The sequence below is a fragment of the Macaca nemestrina genome, chromosome X (genome assembly GCF_043159975.1).
Source record: "Macaca nemestrina isolate mMacNem1 chromosome X, mMacNem.hap1, whole genome shotgun sequence".
In the NCBI taxonomy this organism is placed as follows: domain Eukaryota; kingdom Metazoa; phylum Chordata; class Mammalia; order Primates; family Cercopithecidae; genus Macaca; species Macaca nemestrina.
In genome coordinates, this window is record NC_092145.1 from 10,125,707 (window position 1) to 10,153,465 (window position 27,759).

At 37.8% G+C, this 27,759-nt stretch overlaps 1 long non-coding RNA gene across 1 annotated transcript in view; it reads left to right on the plus strand.

The window, feature by feature from the left end:
* The window catches only part of LOC112427306 (uncharacterized), a 71,191-nt gene extending 48,129 nt beyond the window's left edge, over positions 1-23,062 (plus strand). The window contains exons 2-3 of the long non-coding RNA XR_011618418.1: positions 18,921-19,067; positions 22,941-23,062. This is a non-coding gene — a long non-coding RNA (uncharacterized lncRNA). The remainder of the gene's footprint in view (positions 1-18,920; positions 19,068-22,940) is intronic.
* The last annotated feature ends 4,697 nt before the right edge of the window (positions 23,063-27,759 follow it).

The following is a 27,759-nucleotide window of genomic DNA, read 5'->3' on the forward strand; positions in this document are numbered from 1 at the left end:
CCAAGGAGATAGTGATGCCATGTTCCAACTATAGAGCTTGACAGAAGAACATAAATAAGTATTGACAATATCATATAATGAACAGCCATTTGAGATGTTGTCTCCAAGTGCAGGCACACACACCATGCCTCCACAGGCACCTGCTCAACCTGTTTCATTTTTTGCACCATTCTCAGCCATTCACTTGAGATACTGCAGGCATCTTAGATCCCTTCCTAAGTTCCCCTGTCTCCCTGTCCACTTTCAAGATTAGCATTGCTTACTTGTGTCCCCACTTTTCCATTCCCATTGCCCCAGTTCATGCCTAAGACTTTCGCAGTTGAACTACTACAATAGCAGCCTAGCTAGTCTCCCCATCTCTCTAATCTAATACTCCTACTGCAAGTTATTTGATTCTGATATTATGAACTGAGGCCATATTTCATACATTGTTTTAGGCAGGTCACCTTTATCATTTATTTAATTCTTTAGAAATGGTTATAGCTCCTATTTCAAATGCAGAAGAAAGTTTGGAGAGGTTAAATGGCCAGCTCTAGGTCTCTCAGCTAAATAGTAGCAAGGTTAAGTCTCATGATTTTGCACCACCTCATACCTTCCTTTCATACATCTTCCTAAAACACAAACCCCTTTGCAAAATGTATTTTTATTTACTTTTTATGTTTTACTTGAAATTGACACAAAGTAATTGTATATATTTATGAGTTACAGTGTTATGTTTCTATACATGTATACATGGTGTAATGATCAAATTAGGGTAAATAGCTTATCCATCACCTTACACATTTATCATTTGTTTGTGGTAAGAACATTCAAAGTTCTCTCTTCTAGTTATTTTGAAATATACAATACAATATTATTAACTACGGTGACCCTACTGTGCAATAGAACACCAGAACTTACTCCTCCTTTTTCTCTTTAATTTTGTACTTGTGACCAATCTCCTCATTCAACCCCACCCTTTCCAGCCTCTGGCATGCAGTCCTATAAGATCAGCTTTAAAAAAATTCTACAAATGAATGAAATCATGCAGTATTTGTCTTCTAGTGCCTGGCTTATTTCAGTTAAAATAATGTTTTCATTCATCCATGCTGTCACAAATGGCAGAATTTTATTCTTTTGAATGACTGAATAATATTCCATTATGTATCTATGCCACATTTTCTTTATCCATTCATCTGTTGATGGACACTTACATTGACTTCATATGTTGGCTATTGTGCATAGTGCCACAATAAACATGAGAGTGCAGATATCTCTTCAAAATACTAATTTCATTTTCTTTTGATAAATACTCAGTAGTTGTATTGCTGGATTATATTGTAGTTCCGTTTTTAGTTTTACTGTTTTTTCCACAATGCCTTTAATCATTTACCTTCCCAGTAATAATGTACAAGGGCTCCCATTTCCCCACTTCAACACCAGCATTTGTTATTTTTTTTCCTTCTGATAATATCTATTCTGAGAAGTGTGTGATGATATCTCATTGTGGTTGTGATTCACACTTCCCTGATGACTAATAATGTTGAACACTTTTTCATATACCTATTGGACATTTGTATGTCTTCTTTCGAGAATTGTCTCTCCATGTCATTTGCCCATTTTAAAATCAGATTATTATTATTGTTTGTTAGTTTACTATTGAGTTGATTGAGTTCTTTAATATTCTGGATATTAATTCTTTGTCAAATTCCTAGCTTGCAAATGTTGTCTCCCATTCTGTAGATTGTCTCTTTATTCTGTTGATTGTTTCTTTTGCTGTGCAGAAGAATTTTAGGCTTTTTAGTTTAAAGTAATACCATTTGTCTACTTCTGCATCTGTTGAATGTACTTTTTAGTTCTTTATTTAAAAAATCCTTGAACAAATGAATCCTCGACAAATGTCTTGAAGCATTTCCTTTAGGTTTCCTTCTAGAAGTTTCATAGTTTCCGGAATCAGATTTAACTATTTAATTTATTTCGAGTTGATTTTTGTGCATGGTGAAAGATAGGGGTCTACTTTCCCTCTTTGGCATGTAGCTATCCAGTGTCCTCAGCACCATTTATTGAAATGACTGTCTGTTTCCCAGTGTGTGTTTTTGGTGCCTTTGTTGAAAATCAGTTTGCTCTAAATTTATGAATGTATTTCTTTGTTCTTTAATAATATTATTTTAAAATAATATTATTGTAAAAATAATATAGGGATATTTTTTTATATATCAGCATATATAATGTATAAATAATGTAATAAATTTTATATTATATATAAATATATTATAAGTGCATATATGTGCATACATAATATAGAAATAAAAATAGATATAAATATGTATATATAAATATGTAAATATATACACACATAAACACACATATATAGACACATACATTTTTTAGCTCAGTTCATTGAGCAGCCCTGGGAACAGTTACACCATGGTAGTAGTAAGCACATCTAGCATCCAAATCTTGGTTTATAAACACAGTAGTCCCTCCTTATCCACAGTTTATCTTTCCGAGGTTTCAGTTACCCATAAAATATTTTAAGAGAGATAGAGAGGGAGAGAGAGAGAGACCACATTCACATAATTAGTTGTTGTTAATCTCTTACTGTGCCTTAATTATAAATTAAACTTTATTATAGGTATGTATGTATAAGAAATACATCGTATATATAAGATTTGGTAGTATCTGTGATTTCAGGAATCCACTGGGGATCTTGGAACATATCCTCCATGGATAAGGGTGAGCTACTGTACCACTCACTGTCCAATAAAAGGAGCCAGAGCCATTGTGAGAAATGATTGCATCTAGAATTGGGGCCAGAAAATAATGAGATGAACCTGGAGCCTTCTTGTGGTTCCCAAAATAAGAGAAAGTAATAAGAGAATGCTCTAAGAATTACCAGTGTAATGGCCAGTTTTATCTGGCAATTTGAGTGGACCATGGACTCCCCAGATATTTGGTTCCTCATCATTCTGGATGTGCATATGTGTTTTCAGGTGTGACTAACATTTGAATTTGTAGACTGAGTAAAGCAGATCACCCTACACAACATGAGTGAGCCTCATTCAATCCATTAATGGCCTGAATACAATAAAAGGAAGAATAGGGAAGAATTTGCTTTCTCTGCCTTACTACTGGCTCTCCAGCCTACAGAGGGCAGGTCATAGGACTTCTCATCCTTCATAATCATTTGAGCCAATTAATAAGCTCAATCGCTCGCTCTCTCTCTTCCTTTCTGTTGCTTCTGTTTCTTCTGAAGAACCTTAACTGATGTAATGAATAAAGATATTTCAAAAGGATGCAAATGTCAGCTTAATGAGGTTCACATTGGCTAAATCCAGGACAATTTGAGTGTGTATATATATATATATATAAAATATGTAGTGGTTGTAATGTATTAAAGTCCAGTAAATATAGTAATAAATCTTTTCAGTTTTAAATGAATGAGTAAATAGGTAAAAGACAAGGCCCTTTCTTATAATAGATGGTTAACTAGTACGTGTAAAAGGAATGATCAGGTTATAAAATCATAATTTGTCAACCATCATAAAATTAATTCAGGTTAGAAGATCAACAAATGCTAAAACTATCAGGTGAAAATAGGATGATGGATGAGATTTTACATAGTTTAATAGTATCTTCCCCTCCACCCCCAACATAGACTTATACCTTATGAAGAAGAAAACAAATTTGCTCCACACTAGACGAATAGGGTAGACACCATGTTAATCAAGTGACCAAAATTTTACAGTGCCTTAGGCTGATGAATCAAATCTGATAGGGTGAAACGAGAACATACCGTTACTGTTGATGATTGAATAGAAAATGCATAGCTTAGATCTAATCATTGGGAAACTTTAGAAAAACTCATCATTCTTAGCAAACTATCACAAGAACAGAAAACCAAACACCGCATGTTCTCACTCATAGGTGGGAACTGAACAATGAGATCACTTGGACTCGGGAAGGGGAACATCACACACAGGGGCCTATCATGGGGAGGGGGGAGGGGGGAGGGATTGCAATGGGAGTTATACCTGATGTAAATGACGAGTTGATGGGTGCTGACGAGTTGATGGGTGCAGCACACCAACATGGCACAAGTATACATATGTAACAAACCTGCACATTATGCACATGTACCCTAGAACTTAAAGTATAATAATAATAATAAATAAATAAATTATAAAAAAGACATTCTACAAAATGATTTGTCTGTAACCTTTAGAAAATCAAGGACATGGAAATCAAGGAAAGACTGAGGCATTATTCCAGATTAAAAGAGATTGGAAGGATATACCAATAGGATGTGACCTGTGGTTTTGGATTGGATTCTTTTACCATAAAAGATGTTATTGAGACAGTTGATGAAACTTGAATGGGATCTCTGGAAGAAGCATATACAGGAGTTCTTTGCAACATTTTTGCCACTTTTATGCAGGTTTGACATTGCTGAAAATGCAAAGTTTTTTAAGGCACTAAAGTAATAGAATAAGTCCACATAGGAAACTGCTTAAGTTTGATTTAGATTCAAGTATCATTTTTGAACTCCTACTCTGTGCAAACCCTTATGCTAGTTATAATGATGGCTAACATATAATGATGGATAATGTTCTAGAAATATTTAGCCAAGGGCTACTGTGTGCCACACCAGAGTGATCATGGGGCTAAATTGGTTTGTTTCTCTCAGAACACTCATTTTACTGCTGACTGATATTCAATATCTGAAAGCAGTTGTTCTATATGTTTTGTCCAATTTACTCATTTACTGTGTGAAAGCAAGTAGTCTACCACTTACTCCATCATGGCCACAAACAGATATTCTGTGTGATTTTATTTTCTACAAATATTTTGGGAAATATTTGACAATTTCTCTTAAAGTTAAAAATACACTTAGCATATTATCTGGTCATTCCACTTCTAGATATTTACCCTAGAGAAATTAAGGCATATGGCTATGCTAAGATTTATACAGCAGCTTTGTTATAATATCCCAAAACTAAAAATAGTCCAACTGTCTAATGAGAGGTGAATGCATAAAGAAACTGTAGCATATCCATAAAACAGAACAAAAAGTAATGATGTGCAGGTACCCACACTAACCATATCTCAAAAATATTTTCCTGGGTGGGAGAAGCCAGACATAAAAGAGTATAATGTGAAATTTACATGAAATTTAAGAACAGGTAAAACAAACCTATAATGAAAGAAAGCAGGTGAGTAGTCCAAACAGGGAGGAGAGAATTTTTGAGGTAATGTGAATATTTCGTGTCTTGATTGTGATGGTGATTATATAGATAGTACAAATTTGTCAAAATGCATTGAACTGATCACCTAAAATAAGCATATTTTATTTTATATAAATTATACCTCAATGAATCTTATTTAAAAAGAAAAACAAATAGCTGAGTAGACCTCCCAATAAGAACAAATAAAATCACTCCACACAGGCAACTGTGAATTTAGAAGTTCAGATTCAACAATCATTTGTTTAGCTCTTACTACATTCAAGGCATTATAACCACAATAATGACCAACACTTAACTGACCACTTACTGTGTGTAACTATTGTGCTAAAAGCTTTCCATGAATTTATTCTTTAAACAAATATTTATTGAAGGGTTACTATGTGTAAGACCTCGTTCTAGGTAGTAGGAATATAAAAACCTCGTGCTTTAACAAAGCTTATGACATAATGGTGAAAGACAACTTGTCAATGAAAAGGAAAGCGGGGTAAATTTTAATCTGAACTCCCAGTTTAGGGCACTCTTATAGTTAAAACATGTTTGTGCATCTGTAGGCACACACACTCGCCAACATACCCATTCATATATAAACATGTGCCATTCTGAGCTGGCTGCCTTTCTTGTACACACACTCCACAGTTGTTGGTCCAAGACATTCCTGGTTATCCCTACACATCCACATATGTATTTGGCCATGTCCTTACCATCACTAACACATACTCAGAAGCTTCAGGCAAGTATACATTGTACACAGCTACTATGCATACCTCTTTCACTTAATTACTTTTTCCTCCTTCCCCCAAAAAATTGTTTTGCTGCACAGAGCCAAAACCTGTAGGCACTGTGTAGGGCAGAAATAGCCTGAATATCATGACAATTGGGAAAACTCTCCATTAAATTTCATCCATTAAATTTTTATGGGTTGTCCACTGTGGTAGGCCTGGAATTCAGAGATGAATGACATTGAATTCTTGTCCTGAATGAGCCCATCAAGCAGTGAGTACTTGAAGGTGAACATCACAACTATTACCAGCCTGTAACCCGCCAGGCTTTTTGCCATCTTTAAAGAAACACTGTTGGGCCTTCTCGTCTTCAGATTGTAATTTCTCTGTTGTAGAGTATACTGTTGTTGTGAAGTAGTGTTAGTTCCATTTGCCACCAGCATGTCCAAGCTGGAGGCACCTCCTGAGATTATCTAGGCCAATGCTGCTCAGTATGTGTCCATGGACTGGTCTTGGACTGTTGCCTGTACACAGTGTACCAAGTGCAGAGTATGAAAGCAAGCACGTAGGAAGTTCTAAAGCAATTTGGCATTGCAGTAACATTCAAGGTTGTGATTTTGTGTTTTGCAAAAGTATTCGTCTTGATGTATTGACATTAAAAAGTCTTTGCTATAAGTAGTTTAAGAAGCATGACTTCCTTATGTCACACCTACGGGAACTAAAATTCAGAGTAACACATTACTTGCCCAAGGGCTCCTGACTCTCTGTTCAGGCCTGTTGCCTATCATGCTCCAAAATTTATTTTTGAACTCATCAGAGGCAGAATATCCTACTGATACCCCAAAATGTTAATCATGGCTACCATTCAGAGATTACTGCCTAGGTGTCAGGCATTGTATGAGGCAGTATTCACACATTATTGCTAATCCTTACAACACATTGGATGTACTGTTATCACCATTTTGCAAATGAGGAAATTGAAGTTCTAAAAGGTAAATCAACTTGTCCCAATGTCACCCAGGAAGTAAGTGGTAGAGCTGGGATTCAATCATAGGTCTGTTTAGATTTGAGCTCTTATCCACTATATTATGTATGTATTACCTTAGTGAATCCTCAGAATATTCTATACCATAGAGATTATTATTAATCGCATTTGACAGTTGGAGAAATGAAAGCTCAAATAGATTAAATGACTTTCCTAAGACCATATAGTTAGTAAGTGATAAAGCTGGATTTAATTTGTCTGTTGGCTCTAAAGCTGACAGACTTTCCCAATATGCTGCACTGGTTTAAAATTTTCAAGTGAGAAATGTGAGTCAGATAGTAGAATATTGTTCTCTCGGTATTGTAGCATATTGGTTTCATGGGAAAGGTCACAAGGCTTGGGGAGGGCGGAAGTCTAATCTGGGACTTATGCCAAGGCCTAAGTCCCATCTTGTTGGCACATACTTAGAGTGAGTATATATCAGTGTGTCACCAGTGTGGGCTATAGCTCATGTTGACTGTTTAACTCCTTTTCTGTAGCCAAGTCTCCATGAAATACTCTAGGATTCTTCTGGACTCTCTGTCCAGGCAGATGCAGTGATCATCTCTTTGCCTGGAATTATCTTTCCTACCTCCTCACTTAGCTAATGCCTATTTGTAATTCAAATACCAGATTCAATTGTATTTCCTTAATCTTCAGATACCCTCAAAGAAGTCAAATATCCTTAGTATGCACCTTCATAACATACTATCATTTTATGCAGCATTCCACATAATTGTAAAGAATTGATTATATGATTTCTATTGTTCCTTCCTCTTAGTAGAATGTAAGCTTTGAGAGAGCAGGTGCTCTGTCTTTCTCACTCTTGCATCTCCAATTCCTAGCACCTTGTCAAGGATGCAAGACTCAATCCTTTTGTTTTTGAAATAAAAGAGTGGAATCACGGATGCAAATGTTGAATTCTTATGCAACCATGCCGTCATTTTCTCTGTATTGAATTACACCAGCATTTCCTAAACTTTCCTGATCATAGTAATCACCCGAAATATAAATTATCAGGCAGAGAAGCCTGGAGGTGGTTTAGACATCTCTATTTTTTTTTTCTCTCCAGCACACTAGTTGATTTTCTTGACCATGTAAACTTGGAAAATACAGATATTAAATCTCTGTGTCTTTCTTCGAGTATCAGTTGTCAATTGGGTCTGTAGCTTGATTAATTCTGTTCTTGAACCTAGTACTGAAGTATTAAGTATCTAAACGTCTTAAGTATCTAAATGTCTTATATTGGAGAGGATGCTATGTACAATGTTGTACTTGCAGTTCTGGTCACATCACTAATTCCCCCAACCTGCCCAATTGTCTGCCATGGATCACCACTGATGGCAGAATAAATGAAATACAAAGCCGTAATTCTGGCATTGAGGGACTTCTTGGATCTGACCCAAAGCTCCTTTCCTATTGCTCCTGTTCACATTCTCTCTGCTTCATGTGCATACAACCACTTACTACTGTTCCCCATGAAACCTCACAGTTTAAATCTTTTGATTTCTGTTGTGGTATTTCCGTAGGTTAAAATGGTTTTTTTCCCATTCCTGTATCTTCAAAGATTACTTGATATTTTTTATTTTTTAAATGAGTTTTTATTTTCAATTTTTATGGGTACATAGTAGTTGTATATATTTATGGGGTACATGGATTGTTTTGATACAGGCATGCAATGTGAAATAAGCACATCATGGAGAATGGGGTAGCCATCCCGTCAAGCATTTAACCTTTGAGTTACAAACAATCCAATTACAATTTTAATTTATTGTAAAATGTGCAATTAAGTTGTTATTAACTATCATCACCCTAGTTGTGCTATCAAATAGTAGGTCTTATTCATACTTTCTATTTTTTTTTGTATCGATCAACTATTCTCACCTCCTCCCCCCGCCACTACCCTTCCCAGCCTCTAGTATCCATCCTTTTACTCTGTATATCTATGACTTCAATTGTTTTGATTTTTCAATCCCAGAATGTCATGTTTGTTTTTTTGTGCCTAGCTTATTTCACTTAACAAAATGACATCCACTTCCATCCATGTTGTTGCAAATCACTGCATTTCATCCTTATTTATAGCTGAATAGTACTCCATTGTGTATAAGCACCACATATTCTTTATTCATTTATCTGTTGATGGACAGATAGGTTGCTTCCAAATCTTAGCTATTGTAAACAATGCTGCAGCAAAGAGGAGGGCAGATATCTCTTTGATATACTGCTTTCCTTTCTTTTGGATATATACTCGGCAGTGGGATTGCTAGATCATATGGTAGATCAATTGTTAGTTTTTTTGATGAATCTCCAAATTGTACTCTATATGGTGTACAAGTTTACATTTTCAACAACAGTGTGCAGGGGTTCCCTTTTCTCCACATCCTTTCCAGCATTTGTTATTGCCTGTCTTTTGAATATAAGCCACTTTAACTAGGGTGAGATATGTCATTTTAGTTTTGATTTGATTTTTTATGATGATCAATAACGTTGAGCACTTTTGAACATGCCTATTTGCCAATTGTATATCTTCTTTTGGGAAATGTCTATTCAATTCTTTTGCCTGTGTTTTGGGTTCTTCCTTTTCTAATTTTTAAATTTTATGTAGTTGGTGTATATAATCTTTCACCCATTTTTGATTGGATTATTAGATTTTTTTCGTATAGAGTTTTTGACCTCTTCATATATTCTTATTATTAATCCCCTGTCAGATGGATGGTTTTCAAATGTTTTCTCCCATTCTATGAGTTTTCTTCACTTTGTTGAATGCATCCTTTGCTGTGCAGGACCTTTTTAACTTGAGGGGATGCCATTTTTCCATTTTGTTTGGTTGCCTGCACTTTCAGAGTATTGCTCAATAACTTTTTGCCCAGAGCAAAGTCCTGGAGATTTTCCACAATGTTTTATTGTAGTGGTTTCATAGTTTGAGGTCTTAGATTTAAATCTTTATTCCATTTTGATTTTATTTTTGTATATGGAGAGAGATAGGGGTCTAGTTTCATTCTTCTGCATATGGAAATACAATTTTTCCAGCACCACTTATTGTAGAGACTTTCTTTTCCCCAGTGTATGTTCTTGGCAACATTGTTGAACATCAGTTCACTGTAGGTGTATTTCTTCCTGGGTTTTCTCTTCTGTTCCATTAGTGAATATGCCTGTTTTTATGCCGGTACTGATATAGTTTGACTCCATGTCACTACCCATACCTCACCTTGAATTGTAATAATAATCCCCACGTCAAGAGTAGGACCAGGTGAAGACAATTGAATGATGGGGGCACTTTTCTTCATGCTTTTCTCATGATAGTTAGCAAGCCCTCGTGAGATCTGATGGTTTTATAAGGGACTTCTCCCTTCACTTGGCACTCACTCTGTGCTGCTGCCCTGTGAAGAGGTTCCTTCCACCATCATTATAAGTTTCCCGAGGCCTCCCCAGCCATGTGGAACTGTAAACCAATTAAACCTCTTTTTTAAATAAACTACCCAGTCTCAGGTATTTCTTCATAGCAGCGTGAAAATGGACTAATACAGTAAATTAGTACTGCCTAGTGGGGTGCTGCTGTAAACATACCTGAAAATGTGAAAGTGACTTTGAAACTATATAACAGGCAGAGGTTGTAACAGTTTGGAGGGCAGAGAAGACAGGAAGATGTGGGAAAGTTTGGAAATTCCTGGAGACTTGTTGAATGGCTTTGACCAAAATGCTGATAGTGATATGGACAATGAAGTCCAAGCTGAGGTGGTCACAGATGGAGATGAGGAAATTCTTGGGAACTGGAATGAAGGTGATTCTTGTTATACTTTAGGAAAGATACTGGTGGCATTTTTCCCCTGCCCTAGAGATCTGTGGAACTTTGAACTTGAGAGAAAAGATTTAGCATATCTGGTGGATGAAATTTCTAAGCAGCAAAGTGTTCAAGGGGAAGCAAAGCATAAAAGTTTGAAAAATGTGCAGTCTGACAATGCAGTAGAAAAGAAAAACCCATTTTCTACAGAGAAATTCAAGTTTGCTGCAGAAATTTTCATAAGTTACGAGGAGCCAAATGTTAATCATCAAGACAATGGGGAAAATGTCTCCAGGATATGTCAGAGACCTTCATGGCAGCCCCTCCCATTACAGGCCTGGAGGCCTAGGAGGGATAAATGGTTTCCTGCTCCAGGCCCAGGGCCCCCTGCTCTATGCAGCCTCAGGACATGGTACCCTGTGTCCCAGTTGCTTTAGTTCCAGCAGTGGCTAAAAGGGGCCACGGTACAGCTTGGGCCATTGCTTCAGAGGGTGCAAGCCCCAAGCTTTGGTGGCTTACATGTGGTGTTTGGCCTGCAGGTTCACAGAGGTCAATAATTGAGGTTTAGGAACCTCCACCTAAATTTCAGAGGATGGATGGAAACATCTATATGTCCAGGCAGAAGTTTGCTTCAGGAGCAGAGCCCTCATGGAGAACCTATGCTAGGGCAGTGTGAAAGGGAAATGTGGGGTTGTGAGCCCCCCCCCCCACAGAGTCCCCACTGGGGCAGTACCTAGTTGAGCTGTGGGAAGAAGGCCACCATCCTCCAGACCCCAGAATGGCAGATCCATTGACAGCTTGCACTGTGCACCTGGAAAAGCCACAGGCACTCAACACCAGTTGGTGAAAACAGCCTGGAGGGTGCCATATTCTGCAAAGTCACAGGGGCAGAGCTGCCCAAGTCCATGGGACCCCCACCTCTTGCATCAGGGTGACCTGGTTGTGAGACATGGGGTTAAAGGAGACCATCTTGAAATTTTAAAGTTTAATGACTTCCCTATTGGATTTTGGACTTGCATGGGGCCTGTAGCCCTTTGTTTTGGCCAATTTCTCCCATTTGTATAGGGTGTATTTACTCAATGCATGTACTCCCATCGTATCTAGGAAGTAACTAACTTGCTTTTGATTTTACAGGCTCATAGATGGAAGGGACTTGCCTTGTCTTGGATAAGACTTCTGTTCTCATGATAGTGAATTCTCAGGAGATCTGATGGTTTTATAAGGGGCTTTTCGCTTTGCTTGGCAATTGTTCTCTCTCCTGCCTCCCTGTGAAGAGGTGCCTTCTGCCATGATTGTAAGCTTCCTGAGGCCTCCCCAGCAATGCAGAACTGTGAGTCAATTAAAACTTGTTTCTATAAATTACCTAGTTTTGGGTATTTCTTCATAGCAGCATTAGAATAGACTAATACAAGTGCCATGGTGTTTAGGTTACTAAAGCTCTTTCTGTAGTATAATTTCAAGTCAGGTAATGTGATTCCTCTAGTATTGTTATTTTTGCTTATAATATCTTTGGCTGTTCTTGGTCCTTTGTGGTTCCATATAAATTAAAATTTTTTTTTCTATTTCTGTGAAAAGTGTCATTAGTATTCCAATATAGATTGCATTGAATCTGTAGATTACTTTGGATACTATGGACATTTTAACAATATTGATTCTTCTGATCCATGAACATAGAACATTTGTCCATTTTTTGGTGTCCTTTTCAGTTTCCTTCATCAGTATTATATAGCTTTCATCGTAGAGATCTTTCATGTATTTGGTTAAGTTAATTCTTAGGTGTTTATTGTTATGTGTGGTTATTGTAAGTGGATTACGTTTTATTTCTTTGTCAGATTGTTCACTGCTGGCATATACAAATGCTACTGATTTTTGTATGTTGATTTTTTATCCTGCAACTTTACTGTATGTATCAGTTCTAATAGTTCTCTTGTGGAGTCTAGGTTTTTCCAAATATAAGATCATATCATCTGCAAAAAAAGGATGATTTAACTTCTTTCTTTCCAATTTGGATGACCTTTCTATCTTCTTTGTTGTGTCCAAGATCTTAGAGGAAGGCTTCAGTTTTTCCTTGTTCAGTGTGATACTACTAACTGTGTGTCTGTCATATGTGTCTTTTATTATGTTGAGGTATGTTCCTTCTATCCCCAGTTTTGTGAGGGCGTTTATCATGAAAGACTGTTACATTTTATCAAATGCTTTTTCAGCATCAGTTGAAATAATTATATGATGTTTTATCCTTCATTCTATTGTTAATGACTTTGGGTGTATTCCCTTCTCCTCTATTTTTTGGAATAGTTTGAGTAGGATTGGTATCAGTTCTTTAAATGTTTCATAGATAGAATTCAGTAGTGAAGCCATCAGGTTCTGGGTTTTTTCTTTTTTTCTGGAAGATTTTTTATTATGTCTTCAATCTCATTACTTGTTTTTGGTCTGTTCAGGTTTTGGATTTCTTCCCGGATCAATCTTGGTACATAGTATGTCCAGAGAAATTTGCCCATATCTTCTAGATGTTCCAATTTATTGGCATATAGTTTGCTCATTATAGCCACTAAGTATCCTTTGAATTTCTTCAGTCTCCTTTTACATTTCTGATTTTATTTATTTGGGTTTTCTCTCCTTTTGGTTAGTCAGTCAGGCTAAAGGGTGTCAATTTTGTTTAACTTTTCAAAAAAGCGATTTTTGTTTCTTTTTTTTTTTGGTATTTTTTTTCATTTCAATTTCATTTACTTCTGCTCTGATCTTTATTATCTCTTCTTCTACTAATTTTGGGTTTATTTACTCTTGCTTTTCTATTTCTTTAATATGCAACATTAGATTGTTCATTTGAAGATTTTCCTCTTTTGTGATGTAGACACTTATAGCTATAAACACTTCCCTCTTAGCACTACTTACACTGTATCCCATAGGTTCTGGTATGTTGTGTTTCCTTTATCATTTGTTTCAAGAAAATTTTCAACTTCATTCTTAATTTCTTTATTGACCCTCTGGTTGTTCAGGAGCCTATTGTTTAATTTCCATATGTTTGTGTCGTTTCCAAAATTCCTCTCATTATTAATTTTTAGTTTTATTCCTTTGTGGTCAGAGAAAATGCTTGATATAATTTCATTTTTTCACTATACCTAATGTATGATCTATCCTGGAGGATGATCCATGTGCTGAGGAAAAGAATGTATTATTCAGCTCTTGGATGAAATGTTCTGTAAACATCTATTAGATCCATTTGGTCTATAGTACAGATTAAGTCTGATGTTTCTTTGTTGATTTTCTATCTGGAAGATCTATCAAATGCTGCAAGTGGGGTATTGAAGTCTCCAGCTATTATTATTTTGGGGCTCTATTTCTCTATTTAGCTCTAATAATATTTCCTTTATACATCTGCGTGCTCCAGTATTGAGTTCATATACATTTACATTGTTATATCCTCTTACTGAATTGGCCCCTTTTATCATTATTAGTGTTTTCTTAGTTTTTGTCTTGACATCTATTTTGTCTCTTATAGGTATAGCAACTCCTGCTCCTTTTTTTGGCTTCCATTGGCATGGAATATCTTTTTCCATACTTTTATTTTCAGTCTATATAGGTTTTTGTCTTTATAGGTGGAGTGTGTCTCTTGTATCAACAGATGATTGTGTCTTGTTTTTCATCCACTTAACAAGTCTGTATTTTTTGATTGGAGAGTTTAGTCTATTTACACTCAATGTTATTATTGATAAGTTAGGACTTATTCCTGCCATTTTGTTATTTGTATTCTGGTTATTTTATGGTCTTTTCTCCCTTCTTCATTTCCTTTCTGTCTTCCTCTAGTGAAGGTGATTTTCTCTTGTGATATGATTTAGTCTCTTTATTTAAATTTTTGTGTATTCATTTTACATATTTTAGTTTGAGGTTACCATGAGGCTTGCAAATACTATCTTATAAACCATTATTTCACCTGATAACAATTTAAGACTATTTGCCTAAACAAACAAGCAAAAAGGGAATAAATAAAATTTTTATGCCTTAACTTTGTTCCCCTGCTTTTTAACTTTTTTTTTTTCCTATTTATCTGTTATTTTACTATGTCCTGAAAAGTTGTTACAGTGCTTATTATTTGAGTCATCATTTGGTCTTTCTACTTAGAATAAAAGTAGTTTACACACCACTGTCACGGTGTTAAAATAATTTGTGTTTTTCTGTGTACTTACTATTACCAGTGAGTTTTGTACTTTCAGATGATTACTTATTGCTCATTGATGTCCTTGTTGTTTTCATTGAAGTGCCACTTTAAACATTTCTTTTAAAATAGGTCTAGCACTGATGAAATCCCATAGCTTTGGTTTATCTGAAAATGTCATTATTTCTCCTACATGTTTGAAGGATAATTTAGCTGGATATAATATTCTAGTGTAAAAGTTTTTTCCTTCTGCACTTTAAATATGTCATGTCACTTTCTCCTGGCCTGTAAGGTTTACCTTGGAAACTTTGCTGCCAGACATATTGGAGCTCCATTGTATGTTATTTGTTTCTTATTTTCTTGCTGCTTTCAGGATCCATTTTTTATCCTTGATCTTTGGGAGTCTGATTATTAAATGCCTTTGGGTAGTCTTCTTTGAAGTTAAATCTACTTGGTTTTCTATAACCTTCCTGTACTTGGATATTGATATCTTTCTCTAGTTTGGGGAAGTTCTCTGTTATTATCCCTTTGAATAAACTATCTACCCCTATATTCTTCTCTACTTTCTCTTTAAGGTCAGTAAGTCTTAGATTTGCCCTTCTGAAGTTATTTTCTAGACCATGTAGGCATGTTTCATTGTTTCTTATTCTGTTGTCTCTTCTGACTGTGCATTTTCAAATAGCCTGAAAGAAATATACAGATTGTCATTCTCTCTGTTCTAAGCCACCTAAAGCTGGGGGTGGGGTGACACATGTGTACCCCCTTGGCCACCACCACTATGACTATTCTGGGACAGACCTGAGGTCAGCACAGTGCTGGGTCTCACCCAAGGCCTGCTGTAACCACTCCCTGGCTACTGCCTATGTTTGCTCAAGGCCCTGGGGCTGTAAAATCAGCAAGTGACAAAGCCAGCGAGGCCCATTTTCTTCACTTCAGGGCAGTGATTTTCCCCAGTACCCAGGTTGTTCCAGAAGTACTGTCCAAGAGACAGGGTCCAGCATAAAAAACCTTAGATATATACCTGGTGTTTTATTGTACTGCGGTTGAGCTGGCACTCAAACCACAGGGCACAGATGTTCACACTCTTTCCGCCCCTTTCCAAAGCTAGAAGAGCCTCACCCCACAGCCACCGCTACCCTAGCCCATGAGAAGTACTGCCAGACTACCCCCGATCTTCCCTTAAGGTCCAAGTCCTCTTAAATCATCTTGTGGTGAATGCTGCCTGGCCTGGGACTCAAGTTTCAGGGCAGTGGGCTCCCCTCTGGCCCAGGGCAGGTCCAAAAGTGCTGTCCACAAGTCAAGTCCTGGAATTACGGACCCCAAGAGCCTGCTTGGTGCTCCACCACACTGTGGCCATGCTGATACCTGAAGCCAGCAAGTCTCAGAGGCTCACCCAAGCCCCTCAATATGGTACCTGGGTATCACTGTTGGTTATTCAGGGCCCAAGGCCTCTTCAGTTAGCAGATGATGGATGCTGCCAGGACTGGGTCCTTTCCTTTAAGGAAGCAGGTTGCCTTCCGGCCCAAGTTGTGTCTAGTAATGTCATCTAGGAGCTGGGGCCTGGAATAGGGCCCTCAAAACCCTGACTAGTGCCCTATTCTACTGTGGCTGAGCTGGTATTTGAGATACAAGACAAAGTCCTCCCCACTCTTCCCTCTCCTCTTTTCAAGTGGAAGGAAGGGGTCTCTTTAGGAGCCCTGAGCTGTGCAGAGTAGGGTTATTGGAGGGGTGATGCCAGAATTCTGAACGTGGCTGCCCTAGTTGATATTTCAGTATGTTGCATGCCCCACCCTCAGTCTAATGTCTCTGGGCCTAGTTCAGCACGAGAACTTGCTTATGAGTTGCTGCCTCTATTACCTAGACTGCCTTCCATGTTTACTTGAAAACACAGAGTTCTATAGCCCTAGGTTGTGAGGTTTGCAGGCACTCAAGGTCTCACCACTGGGATGGATTTCACTCTGGTTAGGGTGGATATAAATGCTCCTTCAGTGGGTGGGCATCAGCTGAGTTTGGTTCAGGTTTCCTTTCATCTATAACAGGACAGCACTGAATTCAATGTCTCACAATTACTGTGTTCTCCCTCCCCCAGGTCCCAGAGACGCTCTCTGTACCATGTTGCCACTGCTGCTGGGGGTTGGCATTAGCGATTCCAGACTGTTTTTCTCTATCTCTTCAGTGCCCCTTTCAGCCATATGAAGTAAAACCAGGGACTATAAGTGCTTTTCTGATTTTTGGGTCTTATGAACGTGTTTTTCTCTGTGTAGATGGTTGTTAACTTGATGTCCTTACTTGGCGGGGGATGTAGGGAATCTACCAATGGAGTTTTATATTCTACTATCTTGCTCTACCTCCTCAGACCCATTTTTCCAAGTAACACCTTTTGGAGCCAGCTTAATATCCCTTTCTCTACACAGGCTTCTGTGGCTTTCCCTTCTTCTGACCTTTTCTCTCATTGCCTATTGGTTTTAAACTTTTTTAATTTTTTTTGTAATGGAGTTTCACTCTTGTTGCCCAGGCTGGAGTGTAATGGCGCCATCTCGGCTCACTGCAACCTCCACCTCCCGGGTTCAAATGATTCTCCTGCCTCAGCCTCCCCAGTAGCTGGGATTACAGGCACGTGGCACCACACGGCTAATTTTTGTATTTTTAGTAGAGACAGGGTTTTGCCATGTTGACCAGGCTGGTCTCCTGACCTCGGGTGATCCACCCGCCTTGGCCTCCCAAAGTGCTGGGATTACAGGCATGAGCCACTGCACCCGGCCTAAACTCTTATCTTATTCAACTTTGTATCATAGTTTTTACGTCTCTATTTTATCAATCCTTTTAGGCTCTGAGGCACTTGAAGGCTAGATCCATACTTATTTCCAAGTAACTTTGGTCTCCTGCCCCTAGTAGGAACGAGGTGTTAGTTTATAATACTTCTTCTCCAGATCTCCAGCACCATTAAGAAAACAGACACCATGAGATAGAGATTTTCTCAACAATTTGACTCCCACCACCTCCAATCCTATCCAGGGCTTCATCGTCTTTTCCTTTTGTCTAGAATAGGCATGCCTACTACTTTCTAAAATTAACCCCTCAAAAAACTGTTTCGATATGTTGATGAATGAAGAAATGAATTCATCGGGATAGCCTGAGTCATTCTATGATAAAAACAAAAACAAATCTTAGTGGTTTAACACATCAAAAGGTTGTTTTTCACTCATGCTACACGCAAAATGTGGCTGAGCAGGGGCTTCCACTTCTCCTGGCCACTCCAGGCCCCAGGGTGATGGAGATTTCATCTCAATATGGGCTTCCCAGATCACTGTGGCAAGCGGAGGAGAACATAGTCAGTTATGCCCTGTTCTGAAAGCTTCCACCTGGAAGTGACACACCCACACATATTACTTCCATTATGCTTCAGTTCCACTTTTATTTCATTGACCAAAGCAAATCACATGGCCATGCCTAATTTAAAAAGAAGCAAGGAAGTATAATCTGTTATTTACCTGAAAGGAGACAAGAGCTGGGATATTTATCAACATCACTAATGATTACCAAAATATACGTATACAATATATTTCAAAGAGACTTTTCTAGCATAAATTTTAGTTGTCTTCCCTAATTCTCTCCTGGTTCAAGGTTACACATTCTTTTTCTTTCCTTGGCTCATTGAGATGATGCATACAATTGAAAAAAGAAAAATGAAGTCACCTGTGGCACGGTGTGGATGCAAGAATGTTTATTATAGACCGGCTCTTGTTTTGGTATAGAGTTCAGATAGTTTCTCAGATTTAAGACACTGAGAGAGTAGAAGCAAGAAAAGTTTGGGAAGTGTCAGACTCAGTTACTTTAGAGGACACTTACTTACACTTAATAATTTGCAATTTAGTGCCTGATGTTCCATACAGATAACATCTGCTTCCCAATAAAAGATATATCAGAAACAATACCCTCAACGATGCTTTTTGGAAGGAGATTTTAAAGAGCATCCAGGTGACTAATAAGTAACCCTTTTGTTGTGGCAAACATTTAGGTTCAGTCCCTGACTCCATTCTGACTTGATGTTCCATGTTTGATAACGTCACTTAACCTTTTCCACATCATTTGTCTGTCTGCAAGAAGGAATAAAGCTCTGCGGGATTTCAAAGCTCTTCGGGATTTCAAAAGAAAAGCCTAGATGGTAAGCACAATATTGGAAAAGAGAGCCTTTGTGGGTGGTAAACTTCAGCTGATGTATATTAGCAAGATCTTAAAAATGTATGCCGGCCGGGCGTGGTGGCTCAAGCCTGTAATCCCAGCACTTTGGGAAGCCGAGGCGGGTGGATCACGAGGTCAGGAGATCGAGACCATCCTGGCTAACACAGTAAAACCCCGTTTCTACTAAAAATACACAAAATTAGCCGGGGTGGTGGCGGGCGCCTGTAGTCCCAGTTACTCCGGAGGCTGAGGCAGGAGAATGGCATGAACCCGGGAGGCGGAGCTTGCAGTGAGCCAAGATCACACCACTGCACTCCAGCCTGGGTGACAGAGTGAGACTCCGTCTCAAAAAAAGAAAAAAAAAAAAAGTGTGCCTTTTGAAAGTGTACATGAGATGGAAGAAAAAAACACCTATTTGGAATCAGAAAGATGTGACTTTTTAGAGGATTCAGCAACTTTTAAAATGTTCTTTAACTTAGTATGCATTTTTTTGCATTTAAAACTAGTTTATTTTTGGCCGGGCGCGGTGGCTCAAGCCTGTAATCCCAGCACTTTGGGAGGCCGAGGTGGGCGGATCACAAGGTCAGGAGATCGAGACCACAGTGAAATCCCGTCTCTACTAAAAATACAAAAAATTAGCCGGGCGCGGTGGCGGGCGCCTGTAGTCCCAGCTACTCAGGAGGCTGAGGCAGGAGAATGGCGTGAACCCAGGAGGCGGAGCTTGCAGTGAGCCGAGATCGGGCCACTGCACTCCAGCCTGGGCAACAGCGTGAGACTCCGTCTCAAAAAAAAGAAAAAAAAATAATAAAAAATAAAAATAAAACTAGTTTATTTTTATTTTAAACATCTAATTGTATATATTTATGGCATACATGACGTTTCAGCATGCAATAAGCTAGACAGAGAAAACATACTTTGATCTCACATATATGTGGAATCTTAAACGAGTTTCTTTATCACATAAAGAAAAAAAAAACAAACAGTGAATCAGTGTTTTAACCCAGAATGTTTGACACAGTGTGTACATCTATGTCTAACATTCTGGGTCAAAACATTCTACTTTAATAACTTTCACTTATAATAATACCATATGGAGACATTGAGTTTCTCACCTCTTTTAGAGTTAATCGTGGTTAGCTATATTGTTCTCTGAGTCAATACAACAGTTGGCTCCCAAAATGGATATTAACATCTCCCAGAGTTACATATATTTTAATAGAGGTCACTTACCATCCCTTTATCTTTTAATGATTCAGAATTGGGACCCAATAGTCTCTACTGTGCTAGTCATAATTAATGTGTAATCGTAGGTTTAAAGTTAAAATTATGAATGTGTGAACTATTATGATGTCACAAATTATGGTTCTGCATACTGAATCATCACCTATATTAAATATGAATGAAATGTAGACAGAGAGACACATCCACACGATACATTTGGCAGAAAAGCAGAGAATACTGATAAAACCACCACCATGAGGATGGGGAAGCTTCCTCTTAGAGTGTGAGTTTAAAATGCAATTTTAAATACTTGACTGAGAAAAGTTTAAGTAGCAAAGTGAAGAAGCAATTGTATTCAGTGTCTTCATCTGGCAAACCGGAATAACTAACTGCTATCCAGAAAGATCAGATTTTTTGCCCGCGGTCTCATAATTATCAGAGGCAGAAGCAGAATTAGACCTCAGGCCACCATGCCGTCTCCTGGGTTCAGTTTCATTTTCCAAACAGGATTGCCAAATTGTAAACTACAATACCACATTCCCACGGAAGGACTGTAAACCCAGTACTTTTGGCTGTTTTGGGGACACAAAGTGCAAGATAGCTGTTGTCTCTATTTTCTGTTTCCCTTTGAGAAAAGGCCAGGATGAGCATCCAGGTTTTCCAGAGGGAGCAGAAATACAGTGATATGTCTGAGAGGCAATATCCCCCCAACTCCTGACACTCAACAGCAAGTATAGTCTGTTAGACGTTGGCGATAAGAAAAAAAGTAGCAATCCATTGAGATAGGAAAGAGGTTATCCCCAGTTTGTCCTTGTTTCTCCTTCCTTCATAAAGATATAAAACATACCTGATCTACTTTATTTTTTGAGACAGGGTCTTGCCCTGTTATCCAGGCTAGAATGCAGTGGTGCCATCATAGCTCACTTCAGCCTTCAACTCCAGGGCTCAAGTGATCCTCCTGCCTCAGCCTCCCAAATGGTACTACAGGTGTATGCCACCCTGGTCAGCTAATTTTTATTTTTATTTTTTGTATAGCCAGGGCCTCCCTATGCTAGTCTCAAGTGATCCTCCTGCCTTGGCCTCCCAAATAGGTGTATGCCACCATGCCCAGGTGTATGGACTACAGGTGTATGCCCCCATGCCCAACTGATTTATTTTTATTTTTATTTTTTGTGTAGCCAGGGCCTCCTTATGCTAGTCTCAAGTGATCCTCCTGCCTTGGCCTCCTTAAACACTGGGATTATAGGTGTGAGGCCACTGTGCCCAGCCCTGATCTACATTTTTTTGAGCTCAAGCTGGGACATGATTTAAGTTTAAACTGATATCATTGCTTTGTTTGACTCAATTTCCTATGATGGTATGTGAAAACAATAATTATGTGAACTCATAGGCATTTCTGAAAATATACAAGGCCTTGTGAGCTAGAGTTCAATTCTCATTTCTGGCTGCATGTTCCATTGTTATTAATAGAACTCATCATGCTCTGCCATGTCATTAAGTGATAAGTGGCATTAAATAATATGAAACTTGGAATTCCAATTTATGATGTTAGCCAATACTTTTGCCTAAACAAATAAAAAATAATAAAAATCAATGATTATCTTCTGATCACACTTAAGGAATTTTAAAAGATCAAATCTAATGAAAACAAAGAGAAATACCTTGATGTGAGTTAACCAAGAGAATGAAAAGGAAAACAATGTAATAATGTTTATCAAGCATATGGATGATTCTTGGGAGAAAAAAAGGTGATCAACACAATAAAAGTTTATCAGACATATATATTTCTTGACAGTAAGGGTTACTCAGTAGAGAAATGGCTGGACCATCTAATGTATACATTTTCTTTCTATTTGTTTGGCCAACTATTTACTATAAAACAACTTCCTATTTGGAAAGGATTGGTGAGGGCGTAAATAATAACGGGCCTTTATTTAGTAAAACTCCAATGTAAAAGATCATAAGAGCATCAATTTTCAAGCTGTGTTTCTGGATTTCAGAGTAGTTTCATCTATAGAACAAAGACTCGATGACAGATATTGAAATGAGATTCTTTGAATATTGGGCTATAAGGAAGTGCAATGTGGAGGAGGGTGTGGGATGCTTGTTTGCTGCAAGAGTGCTCTCCTTAGCACACTTGAGGCCAGGACAAACCAAACGCAATCCATAACTCAGTTGATAAATGGAGGGGTGTATTAATCCATTTTCATACTGTTATAAAGAACTGCCTGGTTATTTATAAAGGAAAGTGGTTTAACTGACTCACAGTTCAGCACGGCTTAGGGAGGTGTCAGGAAACTTACAATCATGGCAGAAGGTGAAGGAGAAGGCAGGAAGGAGAAGTGCTGAGCGAAGGGGGAAGAGCCCATTATAAAACCATCTGATCTCATGAGAACTCACTCACTATCATGAGAACAGCATGGGGGAAACTGCCCCCTTGATTCAATCACCTCCACCTGGTCTCTCCCTTGATGCATGAGGATTATGGGGATTACAATTCAAGATGAGATTTGGGTGGAGACACAAAGCCTAACCGTATCAAGGGGGCACCACGTCCCCATTTCTCTCTATTAGTTGTAACACTCAGGTATATTCATGAAGTCATGCAGACTTAAAGCCTTGCATATCATTTCAGAAACATATGTCCACAGTCTTTGGAAAGGAATTAAGAAGAACTAACATTTGCTGAGGACTTGCATCTACATAACACTCTACTGGGATCCTTCGTATACTTCAGATACACACATCAACCCTAGGAGGCAGGTATTACTATGATTCCCCATTTTTCTTGTGGAAAAGCTAATGTAGAGAGAGGTCACTTAACTTTACTGAGTTTGTGAGTAGCAGAGCTGAGATCTAAATGCAAATGTGAAACCTCCAGAGCATGTGTTTTTCTCACTACTCTTTGCTTCCTGTCTTACTATGTTTGCTTGAAAGGAAATATTTTTAACTAAGGGCAAAATGGCAAGCATTTAGTTGAGCTACCGCTGGTGAGTTTTAAAGAGGATTTCTACATACGGTATTACAATTTTACTGAATTTCTTGGTTAGCGTGTTTAATATTCAGCTCCACAGAACTGAGGTATGCTTGTGGATTAATTATTTTTATGCAGTGGTGAATATTTTTAGAATCAAACTGTTATAATAGCTAAATTCAGGCATGTCCATATGCACTCAAGCGCACGCACACACACACATAGAACAGATTAAGAGACCTAATTTTATTGAAGGAAGCATCAATATTTATGCTTGGCAAAGTGTATAGACAGAAATTTTCAATTAAGTAGGCAGAATAAAATAGCAAAACTGAAGTTGAATCTAAACTAGTTTGAATGTTTAAGAATCAATGGAGTTAATAACATAGTTAACCGAAGATTGGGGATAAAAATCCTCTCTGTTTCACTTGGATGGGAAAACCTCCCAGCCCCCTTTTTCCACCTTGTGGAGCTGCATATTGATGATGGTATTATTGTGCCAATCAGGTTTTGGTTTGTGTCCTTAAGACACACACATATGTGACTTGTTTAAAGCAAATCACAATGAGAAAAGCACAATTTGGTAACATTGGTTTGACCATTCTTTCCACTGTCGATATTTCTGTCTCTTAATGCCTTGAGTCTATCTTTTTCTGGTTCCTGATTTTGGCTTCTGCTTAAGGATTAGCCCTCAAAATAACCTAGAATATGAGCCTAGAATCTTTCCACAGTGCCTAGCTCCCTTTAAATTGACTGGCTCATTCCACACAAAATCCTGCTATTAGTCGATTGAAAAGCTACCACTATCCGAAGTTCATTTCTGAATAAACAACAGTCCAAAACAGGAGTCCAGGCCATTTATCCATATCTTATCTCATTACTCTTCCTTATCATTTTTTTGTAGACCTTCTCATCTTGATTCCAGTCATTCACCGCTGCTTTCCACCTTGTACTGGGGATAAGCAATCTAATATTTTATTTTGCTATAAATTGACAAATTATAACTGTATATATTTATGGGATAAAATGTGATGTCATGATATATGTATACAATTTGGAATTATTAAATCAAGTATATTAACATAGTTATAACCTCAAATATTTATCTTTGTTTGTGGAGAGAACATTTCAAGTTTACTCCCTTAGCAATTTTCAAGAATACATTATTGTTACCTACAGTCATCATTCTGTGCCATAAATCTCAAAAAATGTATTCCTCCTGTCTAACTGAATTGCTATACTCTTTGACCAACATCTCCCCATTACCCACACCCCCAGTATCTGGTAACTACCAATGTATTCTTTGTTTCTTTAAGTTCAATTGTTTTGGATTCCACGTGTAAGTGAAATCCTACAATATTTGTTTTTCTGTGCCTGGCTTATTTTACTTAGCATAATATCCTCCAGGTTCATCAATGTTGTCAGAAATGACAAAATTTCTTTTGATTTTAAAAAGATAAGTTGTATTCCATTGTGTATATATACCACATTTTCTTTGTCCATTCATCTGCTGATGGACACCTAGGTTGATTCCATACCTTGGATATAGTGAATAGTGCTGCAATGAACATGGTAGTGCAAATATTTCTTTGAAATATTTATTCCAAATCCTTCGGGTATATAACCAGGAGAGGGACTGATGGCTCGTATGGCAGTTTTACTTTTTGTTTTTTGATGAACCTTCACACCATTTTCCACAATGATTGTACCAATTTACATTCTCACCAACAGTTTACAAGAGTTCCCTTTTCTCCGCATCCTCACCAACACTAATATTTTGTCATTTGCTATAGTAGCCATTCTGACTAATATAAGGTAATATCTCATTGTGTTTTTAATTGGCTTGTCCCAACGTTTAGTGGTGCTGAGCATTTTTTCATATATTTGCTGGCCATTTGTATGTCTTATTTTGAGAAATGTCCATTTAAGTTCTTAGGTCATTTTTAAGTCAGTTTGTTCTCTTGCTGTTGAATTGTCTGAGTTCCTTATGTATTTTAGATATTAACTCTTTATCAGATCTTAACACACACACACACAGAGAGAGAGAGAGAGAGAGAGAGAGAAAGAGACAGAGAGAGAGAGAGAGAGAGAATAGATCAAGGGACCTAATTTTATTGAAAGAAGCATCAATATTTATGCTTGGAAAAGTGTATAGACAGAAATTTTCGATTAAATTATTAACATCTGATAAAGAGTTACTATAATTTTCATTGCCTACCTCTATAGAAGTAGCAGACACAGAATAACAATTATGTTTTTATTTCTCAATATATCCATATGTAGCTTCATTTTTTCTTTCTCTTGTCTAAATAAGCAGTACAATTTGGGTTCTTGTACCTGATGATATCAAGCACTATTTTATTTTTTTCTTTTTTCAAAATTTTGTTTTAGGTTTGGGGTGCATGTGCATGTTTATTTTATAGGTACATTGCATGTTGCAGGTGTTCGGTGTGCAGATTGTTTTATCACCCAAGTAATAAGCATAGTACCCGATAGGTAATTTTTTGGTCCTCACCCTCCTCCTCTGTCCTCAAGTAGGTCCTCTGTCCTCAAGTAGGTATTTTTTTGGTCCTCCTCCACCCTCTGTCCTCAAGTAGGTCCTGTTGTCTGTTGTTCGCTGCCTTGTGTCCATCTGTACACAATGTTTAGCCCCCACTTATAAGTGAGATCATGCAGAATTTTGTTTTCTGTTCCTGTGTTAGTTTGCTTTGGATAATGGCCTCCAGGTCCATCTGTGTTCCTGCAAAGGACATGATCTCATTATTTTTTATGGCTACATAGTATTCCATGGTGTACATATATGTACCTCATTTTCATCATTCAGTCTACCATTGATAGGCATTTAGGTTGATTCCATATCTTTGCTATTGTGAATAGAGCACTGTTTTAGAGCATGAATTTAAGTATCTGCCTGTAGTTTGACTCAAGGAAATTCTGGGCAAGAGGTACCTCATACCACATTTAAAGCCTGTTGGACTTACCAACCTAGCTTATCTTTTGCCAAGCTTCCATCTAGGATTAATTTGGGTGCTCTGTCTGACCGCATCATTTGGATCACGAACAGTATGTACTACTTTCTTCATAACGAAAGAAGTGACTTTGTGTATGTCATGCTTTGCAGGCACTCAGGATACTCTTATTTATGTAATTTTCATTGCTTACCCTATAGATGTAGAAAATACAGATTAGTAATTACATTTTTGTCTCTCAATATATCCATGTGAAGCTGCTTTTAAAGAATAAGCACTTCATATTTATTTACTTTCTCCTAACAGCAAAAGATTAGAAAATTCTGGGAATCCAAGGATGTGACTCAGTCAGCTACAGTAATGTGGCCAGTATTGCACGTTTCCAATGGGTTCCAATGCAGTTACTCAGATACTAGGAGAAGGATGAGATAAAATTAATTGAATAAACATTATACAGGAAATATATTATAATTGGTGTTAGCATTTTCTTTTCAGGGTAAAGGAAGCACCTAAAATTTTTCTAAAGTAAGGTTTTTCTTGTTTGTTTGGTTTTTGTTTTTTTAATGTTAACTCAATCTTAAATGTAAGCTGGAAACATATAGAATTGAAAACCCATTAGAAATTATTACATCCTTGGCTATTTTATTATTAATCAGTAAGAGGATTAAAAAAGTTTACCACCTATTACCTGACTAGACAACCAGTGGGAAAATAAAATTGCATCAAAATGTAATGTTGAATAATTGACATGTGTAGGCTGCTGAGGACTTTACTCACATGCCCTGCAATTATACCTTCATTATATCCCACTGATTCAAAGGATAAATCTCAGTGTAGTAGCAGCATTACACAAATAAGGTGGAATGTCACAGGTGAAATTAGGCCAATTAAGCCCATATAATTCTGAGACTAGTTAAATTTGTTCATACCAGATTGCTTGGTTAGTGTAAATCATATTTACCTGTTCATCTGATTATGATTTTACATTGTGTTTAGTCTTATCTAAATGAGTGGAAGTTAGGCTATGGACAAAAAGATACTGACCTTATTATTTTAGTTATTCCTAGCACTAGTTTTAAGGGCTTGTCCATTGACCAGGCTATAAGTTTTATCCCTGCTCCCTCATCAGAAATTGTGTCCATTGGCCAGGTGTGCTGGCTCATGCCTGTAATCCCAGCACTTTGGGAGACCGATGTGGGTGGATCACCTGAGGTCAGGAGTTCGAGACCAGCCTGGCCAACATGGTGAAACCCCGGCTTTACTGAAAATACAAACATTAGCCAGGCATGGTGGCACATGCCTGTAATAGCAGCCACTCAGGAGTCTGAGGCAGGAGAATCACTCGAACCCGAGAAGCAGAGGCTGCAGTGAGCTGAGATTGGGCCACTGCATTCCAGCCTGGGCAACAAGAGTGAGACACTGTCTCAATTAAACAAACAAACAAACAAACAAATGTGTCCATTGAAGCTAATGTTGTATAGAGTATCCTCTACCTGGGCCATCCTTCCTGT